The sequence below is a fragment of the Carlito syrichta genome, unplaced genomic scaffold (assembly GCF_000164805.1).
Source record: "Carlito syrichta isolate Samal-C Ts95f unplaced genomic scaffold, Tarsius_syrichta-2.0.1 Scaffold309322, whole genome shotgun sequence".
Lineage (NCBI taxonomy): Eukaryota > Metazoa > Chordata > Mammalia > Primates > Tarsiidae > Carlito > Carlito syrichta.
The window spans coordinates 108,506-135,767 of NW_007253418.1; positions in this window are offsets into that span (position 1 = coordinate 108,506).

A 27,262-nucleotide genomic window follows, 5' to 3' on the forward strand; every position below is an offset into this window, starting at 1 on the left:
ATAAATGATGATACAGTGACAGATCAGACAAAGGAGTTCTTTCTCCAGAGAAAAAATATTACTGCAATTTCCATTTTAATTTGAGCTGAACTATTGTTTAGTAAAACTCTGTAACTCCTTGAAAACCATTAATTCAAATCTTCTAAGGTGTCAGTAAAATACACTGTAACTTCATTTTTTTCTTTTCATTGTTTCAGAAGTCCTAACAGTAGAATGAATGCTTTAAAGTGGCATTTTATGTGACCCTTCTAATGATTATAAAAAATCAAGGCACTGATCTTACCCTGAGTCCACATTTAAATGATGGCATGGTCATGCCCCTTTCCCATGATGACATTTGTTTAAACTTAATGTCTGTACAATAAGAAAGCCATCTTGTTTCATTAAATGCAAGACACTAATTTGAAAAGAGATAAAGAGTCCATACCCCAAGCTCTCTAAATGCCAGCTAGGAGCAAGTTACACTAAGAAGGATTTTTTAAATTGTTATATAAAAACTACTCCTTTTTAAGAGGAGAGATAGCTCACATTTACTGAATTCTTACTAAATTCCAGGACAATTAAATGCTATATAAAGAAATATCATTTACTTCTCATCCACGTTACGAGATTCTAAAACAGAAATGCCAGGGACTGGCATTGCTAAAAATGTGGAAACCGACCCTAGCAAACTTTGTCCCCATCCCCACCCCTTGCTCTCAACCTTCCCACCCTGACACTCCACCCTCCACCCCCAAGTTGCTGTTCCTCTATCTTACAAGGCTCGCTTCACAGACTGCTACAGCATAGGGCCCTATTGTCACCCTGACACCCTGCAGAAGAAGGCACACAAGCATAAGGGACAGTAACAAACACGTATCTTTGAGACTCACACGGAGAAGAAAGTACACTCTAAATGTGTTCTTCCTGTATTTACTACACTAAGCTAAAAAAGGACACGTTGAGGATTTTTTTTTTTGCCATAGTTAATAATTTTCCCTTTTTATAAATAAGCAGAAAATTGTAGAAAAGTAGCATAAATATTGTACAAAGATTGCAGGGTGAACCAAAAAAATGCTGCAATTAATTGCAAAGTCAGTGGTGGTAATAAGAAATATAGTTACCTGTTGAATGCTGAATTAGAAACATTGGTTACAAGCAACAGAAATCAAGCTGAGTTCAATTAAGCACAAAGAGGAAGGAAGGGATACTGAAGTTTTCTCAAGAAAGACAAGAATAAATGGAAAAGACTGAACTTGGAAAGGTCAGAATCAGAAAAACTCTGATTCTTGGCATTCTTTTAAAAATAGGCCCCTGGGCCAGGCTCAGTGGCTCAAATCCTAGCAGTTTGGGAGGCCGAGGTGAGTGTGTTAAACCCAAGATTTTAAATCTGAGAGATCACAAAGAGCCAGCTCCAATGCAAACACACGAGGGTTTTAATTCAGGCTCAAGTCTGGGCTCACGTTTGAAGCCGACACAGCGACTTCAGGGACGAGAGCCCCGATTCAGTATAGCAAGCAGTTTTTATGCACAATTACAGAGGGAGGGGAAAGAACTTTAATCTTGTTTTTACATGATTGGGTAATTTCTCCTCATGGATATGGGGGCACTTGGGATTGGTAGGTTTATTTTCCAGTCTGCGCAGGCTCTACCTCAGCTACCTGTGATTGACGGAAAACGACTAAACGGGCAGAGTGGAATGTCAGATAAGCTAGGTACTGCATGTAAATTAACTTGAGCAAGCAGGCAGGAGGTTTGAAACAATGCAGAGCCCAGCAGAGCCCACCGAGATGGTAGCTAGCGCCACCAAATCTGCTGATCTAAACAAAGGAATGTTCTGGAGGGGCTTGTTTGCTTAACATTTACATCCCGTTGCAGAAGCAGAAGTCAGCACGGCAATTGGTACGAACAGAGCTTAACAAGAGTTCTAAGTACACACACTGCTTAAAACATTGTATAACTTTACAATCACAGTCACTACCAGGCAAAGGAATACGCCTAGTTCTACGGGGTCTGAGGTAGGATTTAAAATACTAAGAATTCATAAAATATAGCAAACGTGAGGCAGGGATATATAAAATACAGTGAACGCTTCTTTTACAGTAAGTATAGCTTTTTTGAGTCTCTTAGGTCCCTCAAGTGGATTGCCTGAGACTGTGGGTTCAAGACCAGCCTGAACAACTGGACAAGACCTCGTCTTTACAATAAATAAAAAAAATTATCCAGGCATAGTAGTGTGCACCTGTAGTTCTGGCTACTTGGAAGGCTGAGGCAGAAGGATCGCTGGAGCCCAGGAGATTGACAATGGGGTGGCCTGAGCCTGCCACTGCACTCCAGCTTAGACAACGGTGTGAGACTCCAACTCAAAAAAAACTGGTCTATGATAGCCAATAAGTACATGAAAAGATGTTCAACATCACTAGTTATAGGGAAATGCAAATCAAAACCACAAAGAGATACTATTTCGCACCTTTGGGGTGATGTTTAATACAGCTGTATGTTACAAATACTTTGGCCTTAAAAAGTAATGAAATGTTAACACGTGTGACTACATTGATGAACCTTGAAATAACTGAAATAAGTCAAATACAAAAGAACAAATACTGTATTACTCCACTTGTGTGTGGTACATGAAGTAGTTAAGTTCACAGAGACAGAAAGCAGACCGGTAGTTGCTGGGTTCTGGGGGAGGAAGGAGTGGGGACTTAAAGTTTCATGAGTACTGAGTTTCCGTTTAGAATATGAAAAAGTTCTGAAGTTAGACGGTGAGGATCGCACAACAAGCAGTATAAATGCAACGAATGCCACCGAACTACACGCCCAGAAATGGCTGAAATGCGAAAGTCAGTGTTATGAACCACAACAGCAAAAAAGAAGATAAGAGGACAAAGATCACTGGTTCTGTTCTTTAAAGTGTTGTCAGTTGCTGCAGGAGTGATTTCAGCAGGGAAAAAGACCATGCGGTGAAGGCAGAGGGGTCCTGCAAGGCTGTTCATGAAGACCTTGTCTCTGGATCCTGCCTGAAGGACTCTCACTCTGAATCAATCATTTCATCTCAAACTTTAATGTGTGACCTTTTGGATGTATCTTTGTACCCAAAAAAGTCTAATTTTTCGAAAACAATGTATTAGAAAGAACATTAGACTTGGTCTATAAGACCCGGATATAGTCCAAGACTTACTCTTGAGCCGATCTCAAAACTTTAAGGCTTAATTTGTGTATCTGCAAAATTAAGATAATAAGAGCTGTTCTGCTCCCAGAGTAAATGTGAAGTTCAAATATAATGACATACATGGACCTGCTTTGTGAACTAGAAAGTGCTATAACATATAAAGTATCTTGATTGTAGGGATAAATACAAATATTAAGAAAGCAGCTTGAGGGCGGAAGCAGAAAATGACGGCTGAATAACACCCTCCAACAATTGTCCCCCTACAGGAACACCAAATTGAACAGCTATCTGAAAGGTGGTACCTAAAGAAACCTAGAAGAAACTTTGTTTATTCTTAGTTTAGCCTTTTTGCCTCAGCATAACCATTTAGAAAGCATTCAGACATTCTACTACAGAACAAGCAGCAGTCTATCCCAACACCCCTTGGCAAATCTCCATCAGATCTCCATCAGATGCCAAGACTAGAACAGTCCAACTTGTCTTTTTTTTCGAGTTGGAGTCTCACTTTGTCGCCCAGACTGGAGTGCAGTGGCCACTCCCAACCACCGCAGCCTCGACCTGCTGGGCTCCGGCAATCCTTCCGCCTCAGCCTTCCAAGTAGCCGGAATTGCAGGTATGCGCTACCATGCCCGGCTGATTTTTTTTATTTATTATAGTAGAGATGAGGTCTCACTGCCCAGTCGGGTTTCGAACCCGCGGGCTCAGGCAATCTTTCAATTAGTGGTTTAGCATAATAATCTCTAGTAAACTTTTAGGTTCCTTGTCAAGGTTGAAGGTCAAAGACCACCCTTTGGCTGACCAAAGTCATAAAAGTGATCATCTGACAACCTTTGGTCAAGGAGTTTGTGGATTGCAAATGTCTGAGTTTGTGGATTGCAAATGTCTGAGTTTGTGAATTGCAAATGTCTAACAAGTCTCTTGCAGGAAAAACCCCTCCAGGTCCAAACTCCCCAAGTTAACCAAATCAGCCCTTTGTGACCTACGTGACACAGATAAACCCCATCATGGCAGCAATCATGTGACTAACCCACCCATCTGCCTGCTGTCCACCACCTGACATCAGTGCCTGCACTTGTCTGCCACTTTGTGATGACGGGGAAGAAGACCACCACCCAATCACCTTAATGATCTTCTCCCATCAAGTGGAATGGTTAAAAGGACTCAACCACAAGCAGCCGGCAGCCGTTGCCTTGCTAGACTCTGGTGTGGCCATGCTCTCTTTGAGCTATGGTTGTCACCATGCTTACTGGTTTTGGTTCCCTCCCCCACCTTGCGGAGGTTAATCTTCTCTCTCCCTTCTCTTTCTCTCTCTAATTTACTTTTAAATAAACTTTTTTTTCTTTACCTCTTTGTGTGTTGCAATTCTTTGCATTACTCTGATCTCTGGTTACTGGTGCTGTGCCCCATCTGGATCCTCTGTACCTAACACTATCGATGCAAAAAAAGCACCTATATAAGAGCCAAAATATCAGGTGAACAATCACAGCACCTGGTTTTAAGGCAGATAACAAGAGACGGGGCATTCAAGATGGTAGGAAGGATAGACTTGCATTTCCTACACCACCCTCCCCCAACCTCAGGCAGTACAGCAATTAGGAGAAAATGTGCGCTTGAAGAAGAGTGAAGCAAGTGTGGGGCTTTGCATTGGAACTCAGCGCCACTGCCATGTCACAGTGGCACGCAGCTCTGGGCGGAATGTCACAAGTGCTGGAGGAACCCCTATTCCCAGCCTACTCCATCCCTGACTGACTAAAGTGGCCTGGGGCCCCAAATAAATTTGAGTGGCAGTTAGGTCACAGGGACTGCCAGTCCTTGGGCAAACCCTGGTGCTGCACTGGTCTCAATAGCAATGAGCTTGGAGGGCAACCCTGTATGACCTTAGCTGTGGTGGCCACAGAAGTGCCTGTCTCCCCCAATTCCAGCCCCAGTGCCAAAGAAGGAAAGACTCCTGTCTTAAGGAAGGAGAAGGGATGCAGAAGACTTTGTCTTTCAGTTTGGGTACCAGCTCAGCCACAGTCAAAGAAAGCACAAATCTGATTCCTGGAACACAATTATAGAGACAATAACAGGGTCAGTGGTTGCTGGGAATTTTCAGAGAGAAGACATAAAAAGGCGGGGCGGGGGGAGTCTTATGATAATGAAACCACTCTGTGTTATATTTTGATGGTGGGTGCGTGTCATTATACATTTGCCAAAATGCACTGAATGTATAATAGCCAGGATGAATCCGAATTTGACTTATGGACTTTGGGTGATGATGGTGTGTCGATGTAGGTTCATTGATCGTAACAAATGTACTCTTCTGGTGCCAAATGTTAATAGTGGGGGAAGTTGTTTGTGCGTGGGGGCTGGGATTATATGGAAACTCCCTGAACTTTCCACTCAATTTTGCTGTGAACCTAAGACTGCTCTAAGAATAAAATCTATTAAAAAACAAAACAATGTACATGAAAGCAGTTCATCAGAGACTACCTCGGACAAGTGACATTCTGGGGTGGCCAACCTGAAAGGAGGATTGTAGACCAGACACCCTGTTGACCTTGGTGTCAAGATTCCTTTTCCTTCCTCACCCTCAGCCTTGAACTGAGGTCATTCTCAAGGAGAAGAGAAGAGCTGAATTTCAAGAAGGATGTTTACGATGACTGAATGGTTACTAAGAGACTGACTCTCAGACTGGAGGTGATTGATTTATCTTGAATTGGAAAGATCAGCTTTTCTGGTATCAGCGCTATTGAGGGTTTGCAAACTGAAATAATTGAATAGAGTTCAATTATGGAAAGAAATAAAGAATATCATATCCCTGAAGGGGAAAAAAGGGATGTGGAGAAAGGGGAACTACTCGTATGCTATTGCTGTGACTGCAAACTAATGCAACCACTGTGGAAAACAGCAAGAAACCTCCTCCAAAATGAAAGAAACAAAACTAAAAGACTAAATTTGGTGGATGCCTTGCTCTAAGTGGCAAAACTACTTCTATCATCAACATAAGAGGGACTTATTTTTCATTTGGATAAGGCCAGTTAGCTAACATAGATGCTTGCCCTAATTACCAGGTGAATTTAAGATGAGCTATGTGTGACAAATAGAGCTGTCAAGTCTGCTTACTGGGGGACTAGCCACTATTTATCTTGAGAATGTGTATGGAATGTATGGAATGGGCTATATAGCTTGGCTGTAACATAAGGGTATGATTTCTTCTGTCTTTGAAATCTCTCAGCAGATGACCTGCAATATGCATCACAGTCTGGTTTAATGCTTATTCAATAAGCAAATTATTTTCTTTCTCTCCTATCTTTGTGAAGAAGTTTTCTGGGTGGGAAAAGATTTTCTTTTTAATTATATTTTCCCAGTATTATTTTTTAAAATCTGCTAGTAACTGAATCCAGCTCTCAGCTTCAGTCTTAGTCTCTCAAGAAGGAAAATCTTGAGATTTTAGGAAAATCTAATCATTGACCTGGATGAAATAATGTATCCCTCCAGCCTTACCCTACCTCCCAACATAGGGGAGTGGGGTGAGGCAGGTCAAGTCATGTAAAGGTAGCTAAGAAACAGAAAGGCACAGCTCTCAAGGAAGGAAGGCTAGTCACCACCCCCAAAACACCCTGCAAGTGTCCATTACAAAAGGCAACTTTTTTTTCCTTTTTATTATTTTTTTTTATTATGAAGATGTGGGGTACAATTCAGGGTTAGGTATACAAACGTTGATTATGCAGGTATCCTTGTTGATGAGGTGTGCCCCTCCCTCCCCTGGCAGTCTCCCTCAACTGCCAATCCCACCCCCCTCACCTGACAGTTTCCCATTACTGCCAAATGCTTTCTTATAGTATTATAATTGTTCAAGGTCCACTTAGGAGTGAGAAAGTATGGTCCTCTGTTCTTTATTTCTGTGATAGATCACTGTGATAAATCACTGAGTAAACCATCCAAGTTGCTGCAAAGTCCATATATTTGTCCTTCTTTATGGCTGTATAATATTCCATTGTGTATAGGTACCACATTTTCATTATCCAGTCCAGCTTCGATGGGCAGCATGGTTGATTCCATGTTTTTGCTATTGTGAGCAGAGCTGCAACGAACATACATGTGCAGGTATCTTTTTTGTAGAATGATTTGAGTTCCCCAGGTATATTCCCAATAGGGGAACTGCTAAGTCATATGGAAGGTCAATTTCTACCTCTTTCGGAAATCACCACACTGTCTTCCAAAGAGATTGCACTAGTTTGCATTCCCACCAGCAGTGTAGAAGCGTTCACAAAAGGCAACTTTTAGCAGGTAGGCAGACAACTGGTATTTTTCACATTTCTACATTGTTCTGTTTCAACCTGACTACATGGATTAAATGTATGCACATCAATTTACATTTTGGTGACACTGAATTACAAAAATTATTTTAACTATGTTCACGAATCTCTCATGTCACCGAATACTTGGGGTATACCCTTAAAAAGTAATTTGGTTATCTTCATGAACATGAATGTTTAATAAGAAAAAGATTCTGATATTACAAATTAATAAACAAATACTCCTGTATTTTTTTAACCTCTTCTTTTTTAGGTCACAAAAATATAAGCCATAGGAACGCATTCTGTGATCCTTTTGGGTAATTAGCAAAACATGATACTTTCTGAAGTAAATAAAACTTTTCAATGTAGTTTTCTTATTCCCTTCCTTCAGCCATGAAAGATAGCAGATGGGCCCTTATCAATGTAAACAGCCATCCGAGTGGCACTGGTGGCCAGATGAGAGAATAAACTTGGAAATGAAAGGACCAAAATAAATGAATGAAGGAAGAGTGAAACGTCTGCTCTTGGATTGACAAAAAGGACATTGATGTTGAGGTCTAACAGTTGATGTTCTGTGTTTGGCAAATAGCAAATGAGAAAGTAAGTATATAAACTAGTGAAGAGCAGTTCATATATGTATTGCATTCCATACTGATCTTCTTTTTAAAAAATTTTTATTATAAAAATGTGAGGCACAGTTCAGGGTTAGGTATACAAACACTGATCATGCAGGTACCCCTGTTGATGAGGTATGCCCCTCCTTCCCCTAGCAGTTTCCCTCAACTGCCAATTCCACCCCCCTCCCAACCAACAGTTTCCCATTACTGCAAATCACTTTCTTATGCATTGTAATTGTTCAAGGTCTTCTCATGAGTGAAAACATAAGGTACTCTGTTCTTTGTTTCTGAGATAGATCACTGAGTATAATCAGCTCCAAATCCATCCAGGTTGCTACAAAGTCCATAGGTTTGTCATTCTTGATGGCTGCATAATATTCCATTGTGTCTATGTACCACATTTTTTTTATACAGTTCAACTTTGATAGGAAACATGATTGGTTCCATGATTTTGCTATTGTGAATAGAGCTGCAACAAACATACGTATGCAGGTATCTTCTTTGTAGAATAATTTGAGTTCCTCCAGGTTTATTCCCAATAGGGAAATTGATGGGTCATAGGGAAGGTCAACTTCTAGTTCTTTCAGGAATCGCCAGACTGTTTTCCAGAGAGGTTGTACAAGTTTGCATTCCCACCAGCAGTGTAGAAGCATTCCTTTTTTCTCCACATCCTCGCCAGCATCTGTTGTTGTTTTATTAACGATGGCCATTCTTACAGGGGTTAGATGATATTTCAATGTGATTTTGATTTACATTTCTCTAATGATGAGTGAGGTTGAGCACTTTTTCATGTGTCTGTTGGCTGCCCTTATATCTTCTTTTGAGAAGTGTCTATTCATGTCTTTTGCCCACTTTTGAATGGGGCTGTTTGATTTTTCCCTTTCGGCACACTTGAGTTCCTTGTAGATATTGGATGTTAGGCCTTTGTCAGATATACAGTTGGCAAATACTTTTTCCCATTCTGTGAGCTGTTTCCCTGCTCTCTTAATGCATACTGACCTTCTAATGGTCTCTGAAAGATAATACTTGCGTGAGGCAAGTCAGTTAGGGGCCGTTTGGCCACATCTTTATCATGGATTCTGTGGTTGAGGTCACTAAAAATACTGTCAGTTTAGCTAAGAGTAAGTGAAACTACGAAGGGAAAGAGACATATAGAACATTATCCTCTCAAGTTCAAAAATAAAAGCAAAACACGACAAAGTAAGGAGAAGAAAAAAGAAACATTCAGGTGGCTATATTTTGGCAGGCTTTATACAGGTAAGTGCTAATAGATGATAATTAACTTATTCTGGATTTGGAAATCTCCTTTTGAAACCTATTGTACTTTTATTTCAATTCCAACTTTCTGCAAAAGTAGAATTAAGAGAAATAAACTCTAACTAGTTATTATATCAATGCATAGGTGGTATCTCAGTGTGGTTTTAATTTGCATTTCTTTGATGATTAGTGAAGCTGAGCTTTTTTTTAATGTATCCATTGGCTGCTCATATGTCTTCTTTTGAGAAGTATCTACTTAAATCATTTGCCCATCTTAATAAAATATAATAGAAAGTCACTGCTTCACAACTTTTGAATAAGAAATCATCAGAATGTAATCATCCGATAATTAAATGATTTGTTGGATGACAACAACCTTGTTCCTTTTGGAAACAATCACAGAAGGTGAGTAGCAAGAAACACACAGTCATCCTCAGAAGAGAAGTCTATTCACTGCTGTATCCTCACTGGCTAGCACAGGGCATTGTGCTCAGCAGACATATAATCATTAGCTGTCTGAGTTTTTAATCAATGAAAAAATGATTTACCTCCAAGCCTATTATCAAGCAAAAGGTTCTGGATTTTGTATAAGGGGTCAGCCGTCTGAAAAATGGTTCTCAACTGGAAGAGAAACCAACCACTTATGGGTATTTGGAAATATGATAAGGGTTGACTTGTCACAATGACTGTGGTGCTATGGAAAAGTCAGTTGGTGGAGTCCAGGGATGCTAAACTCTCAATAATTCAGAAGGAGGGGAAGAGAACTATAATAGCATAGTCCCAAGCATGATGAAAACTTTTTCCACCCAATATGCAAACAGCAGCCCATTAAGAATTACTGGAAGCAGGCCATTGCTTTGTTAAACTCTGTTGTCTCTGCGTAGCTCTTGGAGCTATAGCCACCATGTTTTCTTAGCTTTGGTCCCCTCCCCTACCTTGGGGAGGTGAATCTCCTCTCTCTCTCTCACCTTCTCTCTCTCTTATTTACTTTCTAAATAAACTGCTTAAAAACTTAAAAAAAAAAAAAAGAATTACCGGAAGCAGAACTAGCATGGGAGTGGAGTAAACAAAAAAGATCGAAAAAATTTTTTAAAAAGATTAGCAGAGCAAGAAAGTCAGAAACAGGGGGCGGGGGGCAAGACTTGGATACCTTACGGTGATCAGGAGGTCTCAGGAGGGGAAGGCACTATTGAGCCGTCTCGGACCCAGCAACCCACCGACATTTGAAAACATTTCATCAGAGCTTTTGGGTGAGTCATAAAATTGACACCAAACATCTACTTTTTAGAGCAAAGCACATGCAGAGTAGTTGGAACATAGGATGCAAATTTACGGTCAATTTAAGGTATGAGACTCAAATAATTCCCTTGTGTGTGGCAAGCATGTGAGACAGGTTCCAGAGCTCCATCTCCATGCTCCCACACGCCTTCACCTCTCTCCCTTCCAACTGATGGGTCATAATGGTAGAAAGGGCTTCAGACTCTGAGCAGTGAGCAATCCATCAAAGATGAGTAGGAGTTCTAAGGAGAAAAACATTCTGGGGGCAGGACCAGGATAAGAAAGAAGAAAGAGACATCCAAAAGAAGGTAAGGATGTCCAGGAAACTCCACCAAAGATGAGCTTCAAAGCACAAAACACACTAGGCAGATGACCTGAAAGTCCTGTTTGCTTTACTTTCTAAGTGTTTAGTGAACACTTCTGTGCACCAGGTATTGTGCTGGGCTTAGGAACAGAGACATGCAAAAGACACAGTCTGGCCTGTTGATACAGGGCTCCTGGAGATAGGGTAGCAAGGGGATCTATTTTAGAATTAAGAGTGAAGGAGGAATTCTCTAAAAAAGTGATATCTTCCAGAGTTCTGAAAGATTAACAGGAATTATGTGGTCTCTGCAGAAACACATTCAGGGAGGGAACTCCACCTGTGCCCCGGCCCAAGGCAGGACAGGGTCTGGCTTATTCCTATAGCTGTAACGAGGACGGTGTGGTCATTATCTCAGCGAGCAGAAGGGACAAACGCGAGTGAAGGCTGAGGAAATGCTGGGGAATTTGGGTTTCATTCTCCTCGAACTGGGAAGCCTTTGGAGGGCTTCACCAGGCACGAGCCAGTGTGAGTCTTCCCAAGGTCACTCTGGCTGCGGTATGGAGAAGAATTGCAAGAAAACAGGCAAGGAGATTATGGTGGAAGCTGGGGCAATGGTTCGGGTGAGAAACGATGGGGGCTTGGTGGGCAGTGGCAGCCACAGAAACAGGAAGTACGGGTGGCTGTAAATATAGAGTCAAAGGAACTGGTGATGGGTTGGTGGAAGAGAGGAATGAAGTGCAAGTCGAGGATGATGCTTGGCATGAGCAACTGCGAGGACCAGAGACTGCCATGCTTCTAACAGGCAGCTTGGAGGGGAAGCGTTTCAGAAGAGGAGAGTTGAGACTGTTTTGGTTGTGCTCACCATGAGTGTCTTAGAGCTATCCTAACAGACATTCAATAGTTCAATCTCCAGCTCAGTAGTAAACTCTGATTCAGGGTGTGAATGCTAGGGACCCAGGTACAGCCAGAGCGTATGTAAGGATATGGCATTGGGTGTGATCGCCTAGGAAAAGCTCGTTTACCTTAATTCGTGGAGAACACACCATGAAATTCTCTAAAATCAAGTAAACATGATTCCATGAAATAACAATATCCTTTCTATAATTTTTTGTCCTATTACGTTTCCCCGAGTAGCCAATTTTCCTGGTCTGTATGCTAATAGATTGAAGTGTAAAGTTGGTCTTTTTTTAAAAAGCTTTAGCGTTATGGCTCTGTGTACTTTGCATTTACGCAAAAGATTCCATCTAAAGATGTAGCAATAATTGTTTTCTGTTCATGTGCTTTCTGTATTATTAATGAGTTCAGTAAAATGGTCACTAACAGATGTTTATCAGAGGTTCCCTGGGAATCTATAACATTCTTAATAGAGTGCTAATGTGGGAAGCGTTTGCAGCCTATTTACACGTTTATGGTCCATGACTTAAATCCCGCTGGCCCCCTCATCACCTACAAGTGAAACCAAAACACAAGGCTGCATAATCTCCCAGGTCCTCTCTCACACCTAACAAGGCATGAGAGAGTCGCAGGGGCTTACATTGCCCCCACCTCTGTCCCTAGCTCATGCTTGCCTGTGCCTCAGTGATGCCTCCCTCATCCCTGAATACCAAATGCCCACCTTCAGAACTCTCTCCTTCTCCTCCTGGAAGTCTCCATGATCATCTTATGGACTCATAGAACTCATAGAGTTCTTATAGGTATTAAATGAGGCAATATACATAAAAGAAGTAGACTACCTATCTCTTTGCTGATGTGTCCATCTTCCAGTGACCTCCTTCAAATCAGGAGTGAAGCCAGGCTCGGCGGCTCAGCCTGTAATCCCGCGCCTTTGGGAGGCTGAGGTGAGTGGATTGCCTGAGCCCGCGGGTTCGAGACCCGCCTGGGCAACTTGGCGAGACCTCATCTCTACAATAATAAAAAATTAGCCGGGCGTGGTAGAGCGTGCCTGTAGTTCCAGTTACTTGGAAGGCTGAGGCAGAAGGATCGCCGGAGCCCAGCAGGTTGAGGTTGCAGTGGCCAGGAGCGGCCACTGCACTCCAGTCTGGGTGACAGAGTGAGACTCCAACTCAAAAAAAAAAAAATCAGGAGTGGGTCGAATTCCTCTCTGAGTCCACTGCGCTGGCATGAGACTTGTCACGGAGAGAAATGTGGATGTCTACTGAATTGGATTGCATTGGCCAGTCTTAATGTAGTACAGTATGCTAGAATTATTTTTGTTTGTTTTTTGTGGGGCATGGAGAAACTACCTCAGACTTTGTGAATCATGGGAAAAATAAACTACTGTGTTCCTGGAAATGCAGTTACTCTAAAAATTTCAAAGACACTGGTTATTTTTTAGGTGTTATTTGGCTTAGATAAAAGTCATCTACTCCCCAAGGATGACACCATGTTGCAGTTCCAACACTCAGTGAGACCAAATAGCCTCCAGCCTTTTGACAATGCTACTCATGGTTTTGTCTCAGTAAAGCAGAAGACAGGCCAAAAAATTCTTACTAAGAAGTTTATACTTTGAAAATGCTCAATACTTTAATCTAGAATTCTAATATAACATGAAATGGCAAGATTCTATCAGAATGTAAAAGTGAGTGTTGCGAAATCATGCTAATTCTGCTCACTCAAAGCTCACAACAAAAATAGATAAAAGAATAATTTAAAAGCATTCCTATTATAAAAAGTTTAATTGCCCAAATGAAAAGATATTTTTCTCACTATATATCTTTTAACTTACTCTGCTAATCTCATACAACAGCATTCAGGCTTAATAGGTTGAGAGATCAATAAGAAAAAGAAATATTTCTTAAAGTTAGTTTAGCACAGTAGATCTGGCCTTCCTTGAGTTCCTTGACATCCTAGATGCTCTGTTTCTTCATCAATTTAATGTAATGAATAATAATTTTACCTTAAAATATCATTGTGTGTTCAATGAGAAACCATTCCACTGACAGTTAGTAGATTGTTCTAAAATATGAGTCATCATTCTTGATCACCTGTGTAGCTTGGGGTTAAGGATGTGAACTCTAAGATGAGACCACTTGCTATATAACTATGGGAAAATTATTTGATGTATCAGTGCCTCAGTTAGCTACATAGTTAGCAGGACTTAATGCAAAACAAAAATACAGAACTTCTTGTTCAAAATTATTAAAAATTTCAAGACAGTAGCAGCAGAGCACTGAACCCAATATAGGGCCTCTCTGAGGTTGCTGACCATGAAGGTGGTCCGGCCTCAGTTTTCTGCTCTTGAGATATGAATAGCATCTGCCTCATAGAGTTCTTATAGGTATTAAATGAGGCAATATACATAAAAGAAGTAGACTAGTGCCTGACACATAGTAAGCACTACGTAAGTGTGAGCTATGTGGATGTATACAATAACAGATACACCATCAGATTCTATAGTCCTTTTAAAGTTATGAAGAGTCATGTCTTGCAAATCCTAATTTTATAACTTAAGTATTTACTGTAGTCTGAGGGCAACCCAAAATTCATGTGCTGAAACTTAATCACTAATGTGATAGTATTAAGAGGTGTGACCTTTAAGAGGTGATTAAATCATAAAGCAGCCCCTTGAGAATGGGAGTGACAACCTTATCAGAGAGCTGGACAGAACTGGCTCAGGTCCTTTTGCTCTTCCGCTTTTCTTTCCCTTCTGGAGACTGCCATAAAAAGATGCCATCTTGGAAGAAGAGACTAGGCCCTCACCAGACACCGAACCAGTTGATGCCTTGATCTTGGATCTCTCAGCCTCCAGGACTGTGAGTAATAAACTTCTAGTCTATAAATTCCTCAATCTCAGGCATTTCGTTATAGCAGCACAGAGGATTAGGACAGTATAATAAAAAAGAATGCACAGAAAGTCCTCATATTTTGCATATTCCTTCCTTCCACTGAAATCTGCTCTTAGTACAACTGAATATGCTTCTGTTTCCATGCCATTCCCTCTTACAATATCTCAAAGGAAGAGAAAGATGTATACCTAGGATCTATATTTCAGCTTCTTCAGGAACTTGCAGAAAAGATGAAGGGCCTAAAATCCACTGATCAAACCTTGTTCTTGGAAAGAGTTAAATGTTGCAGTCCAGAAGAAAAGATCCTTGAGCAAAGAGCAATGGAAATCAACCCAGACCCAATTAAAGGGAATCTTCTCATCTCTGTCAAACTTGGAGAAAAAGAATCAAAGAGGTGAAAATCTACATTATTGGGGCACAGCCATTGAGGTCATATTTGTTTCTAGTCTACCCTCTTTTACTTTGTGAAGAAACAAGTATTCAAACCCAAAATAAAAATATTAGAATTTATCATGCCCAGGTTGACTTTCTGAAATATCTTCTGTATGGATTTGATACTTCATCACATGGGAGAAATATTAGAACTAAAACAGTAGAACCAGTTCTCTAAAAAAAATAAAAGGTTATCACTGAAAGTCCTCAATTACTTTAGAAGAATAAAATTATTGATTTGCAATATTCTAGCAATGGATCTTCGAAAGGTAGCAGCATCTCTTATTGATTTTATATAAATATTATAGACAGTTTCACCTTCCCAGACATTTCCTTCATATCCTAGAGAGGAAATAATACCAAAAATGTAGTAGCAATCAAAATCATCATTAGAGTAATCGTGATTTTCTTCCAAGGAGCTTAAAATACTTGTTAAACATCATCTTATAATGAAAAGAAAGCAAATGGACTATTACCCTAGTAACATTACTGTCATTATTTGGATAATGTAATAGCAGCTGTAGTGAATTTTAGAGTAGTTGAGAAAATCAAACATCTAAGAAACATAAAAAGGCACAGACATTTTTTCTTATTTTAACCTCTGCTCTTCATTTTCTCTAATAAAAATGCCTGGGTGATCAAGTTTTGGTAGCTCATAATGTAAATGGCACCAGTGTGAGTTTAAGACAATGTAACGATTTAAGAAATAGACAGCCAAATGAGAAATGTCACGGTACTCAATATTCTTGACTAACAAATGGAATAACTATTTCAACATGGGTGCCCATCATTAGCGTCAGACCAGTTCTTCATGCAAACTAGATTCTATTCTATATGTAAGTATATAGAGTAGGGCGATTGCTATCAGTCAGTTAAAAGTATATCACTATGGATCTTTTTTTTTAAAGAACAAGTAATGTTTTATTTCTTAAATCAAGTGGTAAGTACAAAGTTTTGTCATTCTTTTTTGAACTATGGTTTGTGTATGTGTGTGTATGTTTATTTCTTTATGTATGTCTTCCTTATTATTTTAGATTTTTATTAATTTATTTTTAATTGACAAATTAAAATCATGTATATTTAATATGAAGTGTTTTGAAATGAGAATACTTTGGGAATGGCTAGATTGATCTAATTAACATATGTATTATATCACTTACTTGGTATTCTTTTTGTGGTAAGAACACATAGACTCTGCTCTTTTAGTGATTATCAATAATAAAATGCATTACTGTTCATTATAGATACCAAGTTGTACAATATCTCTTGAATGTATTCTTTATCCTTTGACCAGTCTCTTCCCTTCTCTTTCAAGACACTGGTAGCCACAATTCCACTCTCTACTTCCTACTTTCATGAGTTCAAGATTTTTAGAGGTTTAGATATAAGTGAAATAATGTGATATTTTTCTGTGCCTGACTTATTTCGCTTAACATAATGTCAAGATTCATCTATAGTGACACAAATGACAGGATTTCCTTATTTTGTAAGATTGAGTAGTATTCCACTGCTTACAATAGACCCCATTTTCTGTAGCCATTCACCTGTTGATGGTCACTTAGATTGGTTTCATATAGTGACAACCATGAATCATGCTGCAATGAACATGGGATTGCAGACATCTCTTTGCCATACTGATTTCATTTCCTTTGGATACAAATTCATGCAAGAGATTGCTGGAGCATATGGGTAGTTCTATTTTTAATTTTTTGAGGAATCTCCATACTGTTTTCTACAATTGCTGTACTAATTTACATGCCTACCAACCATCACTAGGATCTTGAATTCACTTCGTGTTTTTTGTTTGTTTGTTGCTTTCCTATGTAAAATTTTTTAACTTTATTTTATTATAAATACGTGGGAGGCTGGCTTGGTGGCTCAGCCTGTAATCCCGTGCCTTGGGAGGCTGAGGTGAGTAGATTGCCTGAGCCCATGGGTTCGAGACCCGCCTGGGCAACTTGGCGAAACCTCATCTCTACAATAAATAAAAAAAAATTAGCCTGACGTGGTAGCGCGCCTGTAGTTCCAGCTTCTTGGAAGGCTGAGGCGGAAGGATCACCGGAGCCCAGCAGGTCGAGGCTGAGGTGGCCAGGAGCGATCACTGCACTCCAGTCTGGGTGACACAGTGAGACTCCAGCTCAAAAATAAATGAATAAATAAATAAATAAATAAATAAATAAACAAATACATGGGCTACAAATCAGATTTAGGTACCTAAGTAGTCTACATACAGGTGAAGTTTAGGCCTCAACTTGTCCCCCCTTCTCTGGTTTAGTGTTTAGAGAGCATTTATACAATTCATCTGAGGTTCAACTGGCCCATGATCACTAATATTTGTCCATTGATAAGTATGTTATTTCTGCAGTGTATAACTTTACTAAAATTATTTCAAAGTGTGATAGACATAATCTAGCTATTATGATATAATCTAGCTATATAGCTGATAGTGTTAAAGATGAGAGATTCATTTTATAGAGACAAAATAGATCACTGGAATATAGTACCACCAGACAGCATTTTTCGAATCAGGCAGACTTACATAGAATTTCTGTCCCCACCATTTACTAGCTGTGAGGATGTGTACTAAATACTAACTCAACACCATAGTCATAGTAATCCTGTCAAAACCCAAGCCTAATCTTGTCATTCCTATAATCAAGACAGCCCAATGGCTTCAACTTTTCAAACCTTAAGTTTTCCTGACTGCAAGATTGTTGTAATAACAGTACCGACGGCATAGGGTTGTTGTCAGAAGTCAAGAAATAATTTACGTAAATTGCTCAAGATAGATGAGCTACCCTAACTCTCATTGTTGATTTATTACAATGTACAATGGATCTGAAGGTGTATTAGAATGTAGTGCCTGATATAATTTGAGATGAGTCAAAATTTACCATAACTTCAAAGATCAATATTGTCAGAGTTTCTGACCACTCTTACCAGAACAGTAGTTCTTAAATGAGCTCTGAAGAATCCACTCAGGAGATCCGAGGAGTTACCTCGACTGTAGAAAACATGATCTGGTGGGTTGTGGGGAGGGAAGATAGACCGGAGACATAAGAATTGGGAAGACCAAAGTGAACTGACACAAGCCTTTCCTCAAGTCCATGAGAGCATCCCAATGTCATCCGAAGACACCTTTGAGTCCTCACTATCGTATTCACATCCAACTCATCAGCTAATTGTCAGACCACCTCTAATTCCACCACTCTCACCTACATCATCATTTTCTGTTCTCTTTTGCATTCCCACCCTCTCTCAAAATTCGTTCCCAGCACCACAGCCTCAGTGATCCTACTGAGACTTAAACCAATCTTGGCATTCCTATAATCAAGACATTCCAGTGACTTCCCAGTTGAGTAAAATCCATAAATCTTTTTTACAAGGACGCTCACTATCTCTCAGATATTATTCCCTGCCACACTTCTCCTCACTCTCTCTCTCTGTCCCAACAACAATGACCTCCTTGCTGTTCCCTGAACAAGGTAAGAACATGTCTACCCCGTGGTGTTTGCACTCAACGTTATCCATTGTCGATCATACTCAGTGATGTATCACAGAAACAAAGAACTGAGTTTCATATGTTCTCACTTATAAGCTGACCTTGAACAATTATGATGCTATAAGAAAGCGATTGGCAGTAGTGGAAAACTGACGGGAGTGGGGGGTGGGATTGGCAGTTGAGGGAAACTGCCAGGGAAGGGAGGGGCGCACCTCATCAACAAGAGAAGCTGCATAATCAATGTTTGTATACCTCACCCTGTAATGTACTCCACACCTTTATAATAAAAATTTTTTAAAAATTATCCATTATCTGTATCACTCTTCTCTGTGGCATTTACATAGATGTCATGAATTTCTTCAGAGTCTTTTCAAATGACACTTTGACAGAGAAGCCTTCCCTGACGCTCCTACACAAATGAATTCTTTCCAGTACCACTTTCTATCACACCCTGGTTTCTTCTTCCTAGCACCTATCACCACTGCCAGGCAAATCTATTTAATTACTCACTGTTCACTGTCTGGTCTCCACACTAAAATTTAAATTGCTTAACAGAACTTTCTTTTCTTTGTTTTGTTCATTGTATCTCACTGAAACCTAAATCAGTCTCTAGTACACAGTTAACAGAACTCTGTACAGTCAGTTTTTTATATACATGGGATCCCCATTCGTGGATTCAACCAACTGCAGATTAAAAAATATTGCATTGTAATAAACATGAATAGGCATTTTTTGGTCATTATTTCCTAAACAATACAATGTAACAGCTATGTATATATCATTCATATAGATTTATGTATTCTAAGGAATCTGCAGATTACTAAAAGTGTAAGAAAATGTACACAGGTCAGTACTACACAAATGGCAAGTACTATGTCATTTTAAATCAGGAACTTGAGCAACCACAAATTTTGATGTCCAAGGAAGGCCCTAGAATCAGTCCCTCAAGGATACCAAGGGGTGATTACAATTACTTGTCAGAATGAGGGAGAAAGTGGTATCCTTGATGACTCAGGATCATGGCTTGCAGAAATGGGAAGATGATGGTGCAGTTTCACTTTATAACAGGAATCTGAGAAAAGAAGTGGATCAGAGGTCTTTTCATTTTCTATTTCTACATATCAAGTTTCTCCAGAAGTTAGCAGCTTAAAACATTAAGCACAGGGTTATTATCTCCCAGAATTTCTGAAGGTCAGAACTATGGGGGCAGGTTAGCTGGGAGGTTTTGGCAAAGGGTACCTCAAGGCTGCAACCAAGCTCCCAGCCAGGGCTGCAGTCATCTCCAGGTTCTATTCACTTCCAAGCCCACTAATGTGATTGTTGGCAGGTCTTAGCTTCCCTTTGGCTGTTGGCTTGAGGCTTCAGTTCCTTGAAACATAGGCCTCTCCACAGGGTTGCTCACAACACAGCAGCTTGCTTCTACAGATGTCCAAAAGAGAGAGAACACAAGCCAGGCTCAGTGGCTCAGCCTGTAATCCCGTGCCTTGGGAGGCTGAGGTGAGTGAATTGCCTGAGCCTATGGGTTCGAGACCCACCTGGGCAACTTGGTGAGACTTCATCTCTGCAATAAATCAAAAAATTAGCCGGGTGTGGTAGTGCGTGCCTGTAGTTCCAGTTACTTGGAAGGCTGAGGTGAAGGATCGCTGGAGCCCAGCAGGTGGAAGCTGCAGTGGCCGGGAGCAGCCACTGCACTCCAGTCTGGGCGACAGGGTAAGACTCCAACTCAAAAAAAAAAGAAAGAGAACAGAAACAAGAGCAAGTACTCAAGAAGAAAGCTGCAGAATTTTCAAACTAACATTAAAAATATTGTACCATCACTTCCGCTATATGTCATTGGTCACACAGACCACCTCTGCAAAATGTTGAGGAGATAGACACATGGGTTAGTGCCAAAAAGCAGGGATCATGGGGTTAGCTTGGAGACTGGCCATCACAGGGGACATGTTGTGAGTTCAGCAAAGGACAGGTTGACTTTGAGGACACTTTGAAATATTTAAGGGGAAATGTCAAGGAGATGGTGGAGGGGCAGTTCAAGAAAATGAGGACAGATTAGACGAACCAAGAAAATACCCTAATTCTAGTGTACTTTAATGATAATAACCATTCATGATTCAAATGTATTAACCTGAAATCTTTCTTTTTTATTTTATTTTACCTTAAAGATGTGGGCCACAATTCAGGATGAGATATGCAAGTGGTCATTGTACAGGTAAAGTCTGGGCCTCCCTTTGGTCCCCACTTGGCCTAGTTTGAGATCAGGTACCCTTGTTGATGTGATATGCCCTCTCCCCCTCCTTTGGCAATATCCTGCTACTGCCAATCCCTTTTTTTTTTTTTTGAGTTGGAGTCTCACTCTGTCGCCCAGACTGGAGTGCAGTGACCACTCCCGGCCACCGCAACCTCGACCTGCTGGGCTCCGGCAATCCTTCCACTTCAGCTTCCAAGTAGCCGGAATTACAGGCATGCACTACCACGCCCGGCTGATTTTTGATTTATTGTAGAGATGAGGTCTCGCTGCCCAGCGGGTCTCGAACCCGCGGGCTCAGGCAGTTCACTCACCTCAGCCTCCCCAAGGCACGGTATTACAGGCTGAGCCACCGAGCCCAGCTCCTTTCTTATAGCATTATTATTAATTTGAAATCTTGCCCCCAAAAAATTGAGATTAAAGCTACTCTCCGTCATTTTATTTATTTTTTAAATTTTGGTAGCTTTGGGGGTACACGTGGTTTTTGGTTACATGGATGCATTGTGGTGAAGAAACATGGGATTTAAGTCTACCCACCACCCCACCGGTCATGTAATTTCTGATGTATGACTTTCAAAGAATGCATATGCCCACTAAAATTTAGGAAAACCTTCCATTGCATAACTCACAAGTCATGTTAAACTATATAATTAAATAAACTATCAATTAATCCTGGTCATTGCATTTTATTGTATGTCATTGGAGACCACTTATACAGAGTAAGATCAGAATACATAAAATCCACTTTCTATTCGTTTTACATTTTATGGCCAAGTTTGAGATGATCAGGCAAGAACAAACCAACATTGTCCTTCCAGAATAGAATGTTCTCCCTTACCTTCCATTTCACAGAAAAAAATAATAATACTTCCAGATGTGCTCAAAGGCCATCTTGACTGGACTCTCATGGGAACTTCCTCATGAACTATCTGTCTTTCCTCCTCTCACTGGACTTACCCCTAAACTTGTCCATGTGCACATGTACTCTTCTTAAGCAACCACATTGCCTTACCTGTCCTGCCTTTTTCCTTTTCATTGTCTCTCTTATCTGCTTCTTTTCTATCTGTATCAAACTTTACCAGGGGAAAAAAAACTAGCAACTTCCTATATACTTCTCTCCATTTACTAAAATCCGATGTGCATTCTCAACCTTTCTACTAAAACGCTCCCCCAAGGCCTGCAACAATCCTCTAGTCATCAGATCTCTCCATTGCCCGTTTCTCAATTTCATCTTTCTCTGCAGCACTTGATCATGTCAACAGTCTTCTGTATCACAACCCTCATGTTGGTCCACTGTAGGCCCCTCTGCTCCCAGCCCCACCTACCACCCTCTGTATCCTGACACCAACCTAAATATAGCCTATGGATTTCTTCTCCTCCGATCAAGGCTCATGACTTCGAATGACCCTGGATGCTGACAATTTCTGCATAACTATTTAAAGCTCACATCTATCTCTCAAGGTCAGTCTCACTTTTTTAACTGAACTCATTGCATTTCCTCTGTCATGGGAACACCATCTTCCTGAGTCCCTAGGCTGAAAACATTTTTACACCTTTAACACTTCACTTTTTCTGGATCGCCAACAGGTAATCAATACTCATTCTGCTTTTGTAATGGCCATTGCATCCATTTTCTACCTTTTACTCTCACCACCACTATCTTACTTCAGACCCATGTGGTTTCTCATCCTCGTGTTCCTTTGCTGTGGTCTCCAAATTGCCTCTCTGACTCTATTTTTCTCCTTCTACAGTCTGTTTTATGCACAAAGCCAGAATCTTCTAAAACATCCCTAGAAAGCCTTCAATAACTCCCCATTACAAAGTAAAGCCCAAACTTTTTATTCTGGCATCCCATTTCTTTCCTCTATTGATTTCGATGCCACGCTGTTTGACAGCCTCATAAAAAAAAGCTCCAGCCTTCCTGATTCCATTTTTACTTCTGCGTGAACTCAATGCATTTTAGGTTCACTACCAATAAGCCGGCTGTTTGGCTTCTTATTAATGATCATTTATTTCATCTCAGCTGAGTTCAAGTACAGTTAGCCCCCCCAATATCATCCTCAGGCCTCATTTTGTGAAGAACAAGAAATGGCTTAAAGTAAAAAAGTCTTCCATCAGCATGTTTAATGATGCTTGATCTGTGAGAGGACAGCTTTTTGTATTCATTCATATGCAAAGCTTTGCTCTCTGTCTCTTCTGGTTGGCCAAAGGGTAATAATTCAACAATGCAGCTAATTAGTTTTCTAATGGAATATTTTTAATTCTTTATTTTACTTGAGAAATATAAATAATATATATTTATTGGGTACAACATTATTTTTTGAAACATGTATACAAGCGGGGGGGGGACCCAAAAAACCCAGAATTATCTTTTGGAGGGTGGGCCCTTTGTTGGCTTACCCCACTAGGCAAGTGTCCTAGAAACCCATCGGCAACAGTGTTCCAGCTAGCATTGCTGTGAGAGAAAGTGTTTGGCTTCAGTGATTTTTCTTTTTGGTGGGGGGAGACTCTTTTAACGCATTTTTATGATTGGTGATTTACGAGTACACCTGCCCACACAACATGCTGAGTGTCCAGCAGTTTTTGGCCAAAAACGGCATGACTCCCATGTCCCACTCTCCCTTATTTACCTGATCTTGCCCCAGTGAAAAAGTTCTGAAAGGGAAATGTTTTGTTAGTGTGGAAGAGGTGAAACAAAAAAATGACAGAAGCACTAAAAGGCATCAATACTGATGAGTTTAAAAACAATTTTAAACAGTGGAAAAAGCACCTCAACAGGTATATTGCATTAGACGGAGAGTATTTTGAAGGTGACTGACTTTTAAACGTGTAAGAATAAACAAGCAAATTTTTATAAATGAAGTCCGGGTTTTTTGAGGGATTCCCCTTTCCTACGTTGAGGAATGGTTAGATCAAGCTAACTAGCATATACCTTACTTCACATATTGATTTTATGTTATGAGAATTCTTAACATTTATTCTTTTAGTAATCTTCATGAATGCAACACGTTATTATTAACAATAGTTTCTATGTGGTATCATAGATCTCTTGTACTGATTCCACCTATCTAACTGAAATTTTGTATCCTTTAACCAATGTCTTCTTAACAAAACCAGATTCTGTAGGCCATGTTTCCGTCCCAGATTCCTATTTGGAATAAAGTTCACACCTCAGGGAAACCAATATTTTTTCAGGTTGAAAGACATCTCATTCCAGGTGTCTCTGTATGAAACCAAAAAACAGAAATACTGTGATTGACTAGTGACTGTGCAGCTTTACAGAAAGCTGAGCTAACATGGGTAATATTAAGAGGAAATGAAGCAATATTTGAGCATAAAGTACTGCTAGGTTTCAGCTTAAGGAGACAAAAATATGAAATAAAAAGATGTATTTCTCACACGATCTCTACAGAAGTTATATTGATTGAGGTCAGCAGACACACTCTAAAATCTATGGATCACTTAGAAACCAGCTGTAAACTTCCAGGAGAGGGAGGAAAAAACTTTGATCTCTCTCCTTCCAAATCACTCTCTTATGAGAACATCTTTTCTCAACTTTTATAGCCGTCTGAGAACAGAAAGTCAATGGTACATTCCATGTTTTCCAATGATTAAGATACCTCTATATATGCGTCTTATATCAAACCTTACACTTACATATCAATCACATGCAAAAGATGATACATCCGTATATTTAATGAATTGAATATATCAAATATCTAGTTATAGAATATAGGATTACACCAGAAAGCATTGGTTTTTCAATAAGAGCATAAATCTTAACACTTGCAAAGAAAGGTTTACTATGGGACTAGAATTACAGCAGACATTAGAAGCAGAGCTAGCCTTAAGGAAAAGATGTAATTAAACTTTCCCTTTGGCCCTTCTTATTCTTGGACACTCCTCTGTCTTTCTCCCCTCCCCCCCACCTCACCCCTAGGGTTTTCATGCTGTTCTCTACTTACCCAGATAATCACACACACGTACACATATACACATACACACCCCTACAATGACTCTCCCTCAGTGCTATAAACATCTCTGTCCACTTCCTCTCAAAACTGGCTTCTTTGGCACCACTTGACTGTCTTCTGATTATAACAATTTTCATATAAATATGAGAGCTGCATTTATTAATATCTTGAATGTTTATATGCAAGTATTACATAACTTTTAAACTTAAAATGCCAACTTCCTTGTAGTGGCTTTTACACATTGTGATGGTCCAAGTGCAAAATATATACGATGATAAAAAGATGGATGGATGTATAATGAAATAGAGGATAGATAGTTAGATAGATAGATAGATAGATAGATAGATAGATAGATAGATAGATAGATAGAAGATAGATATAAATGACAGTGAAGCAGCCAGAAATTAAGTGCATATATGTCTGTGCATGTTGGTTTTTCTGTGTATGTTCCTATTTGGGGAAGGATAGCCATTAAATAATACGACTCCAGACAACTTTCTAGTCTGTTCGATGTGATGACAGTCATGCGGTGAAGCCACCGTCTTCTCCCTGAACCGATGAAACATCAAACAGATTGAGACCATTGCAAAATGTTTCCTGCACTGCAAACTTGCATCTTTTTTTTTAAACATCTTAGGCAAAATGATTTCTAAAATTGGTTTTAGAACTTAAAATTATTTATGATTAAATGGATCCTTATTCTAAAATCTCCTTCTGATGGCTTTGCCTCTATGACAGGCTCCCAAAATATATATATATATTCTTTCCACTTTCTGAAGAAAGCTTTTTGCGTCAAGAAACTCTCCTTTGGAGTTCCTCTGTCAAAATTGATCCATCCATCTTTCTATCATCGTATATATTTTGCACTTGGACTATCACAATGTGTAAAAGCCACTACAAGGAAGTTGGCATTTTAAGTTTAAAAGTTATGTAATTACTTGCATATAAACATTCAAGATATTAATAAATGCAGCTCTCATATTTATATGAGAATTGCTATAATCAGAAGACAGTCAAGTGGTGCCAAAGAAGCCAGTTTTGAAAGGAAGTGGACAGAGATGTTTATAGCACTGAGGGAGAGTCATTGTAGGGGTGTGTATGTGTATATGTGTACGTGTGTGTGATAATGTAAATGGAAGTTAATCGTGTAATATTTATGTGGCAATCCTTGATAAAAGAAATAAGAATGATCTGAATTTTATGATGAAAGAAGGAAAGTATATAAACTATTTAAAGTGGTGAAGCCAAATATAACATACAATTGATAGATAACTTAGAGAGAAGTCTGACACATAAAATGAGCCATCATAAGCCCTTGTTCCACTCCTCTCTACAGTTACTTAACAAAACAACCACTCTGGACTTCAGTTTCTTCTCAGTGACATGAATATTGGTCCTGCATGCCTCAGAGGACCATGTTGAGAATCCAATCACCTCAGGTATTTTATTATTTTCTTTTCTTTAAATTTTTTTTGTCTTAAAAATGTGGGGTACAATTCAGGGTTAGGTATACAAGTGTTCATTATGCAGGTACCTTGTTGATGAGGTGTGCTCTCCCCAGGCAGATTCCCACTACTGCCAATCCCACTTCCCTGCCCCCCTCCCAGCAGTTTCCCACTACTGCCATTCATTCTCTATAGTATTATGATAATTGTTCAAGGTCCGCTCATGAGTGAGAACACTGTGAAAGATCACTCAGTATTATAGACTCTAAGTCCATCCAGGTTGCTGTGAATTCATGATTTTGTTCTTCTTTATGGCTATGTACTATTCCATCATGTATATGTACCACATTTTTTTAATCCAGTCCTTTTTCGATGGGCAGCACGGTTGGTTCCATGTTCTTGCTACTGTGAACAATGCTGCGATAAACATACATGTGCAGGGATTGTATTTATAGAGTGATTTGAGTCCTTCTGGGTATATTCCCAGTTGGGGGATTGTGGGGTCGTATGGGAGGACGATTTTCAGATCTTTTAGGAATCATCACACTGTTTTCCACAGAGGCTGTACTAGTTTTCACTCCCAACAACAATGTAGACGTGTTCCCTTTTCGCCACATCCTCTCCATCATCTGTTGTTTTTTGAGTTATTGATGATGGCCATCTTGATTGGAGTTAGGTGGTGTCTCAGTGTGGTTTTAATTTGCATATCTTTGGACATCGGATATTTTAAACATCGTAGTGTTTTATTTGCTTTATTATGACTACTTAGGCAAATGCCATTATGAATTATTTAGGTTTTTCTGGAAAACATAATCTTCCAGTCTCTACTATTGCGTTCCAGAGCTTAATATCTTTGGTAGCTTATATGTTCTGACTGACTGATAGAAATGGCCAACTGCAGGTATGGGTCATAAAGGCCTTGCTCGTGATAAGATTGGTTAAATCGCTGCTTAATAACGTGTACATCTTTGAAGGTACTGTTGAGGACA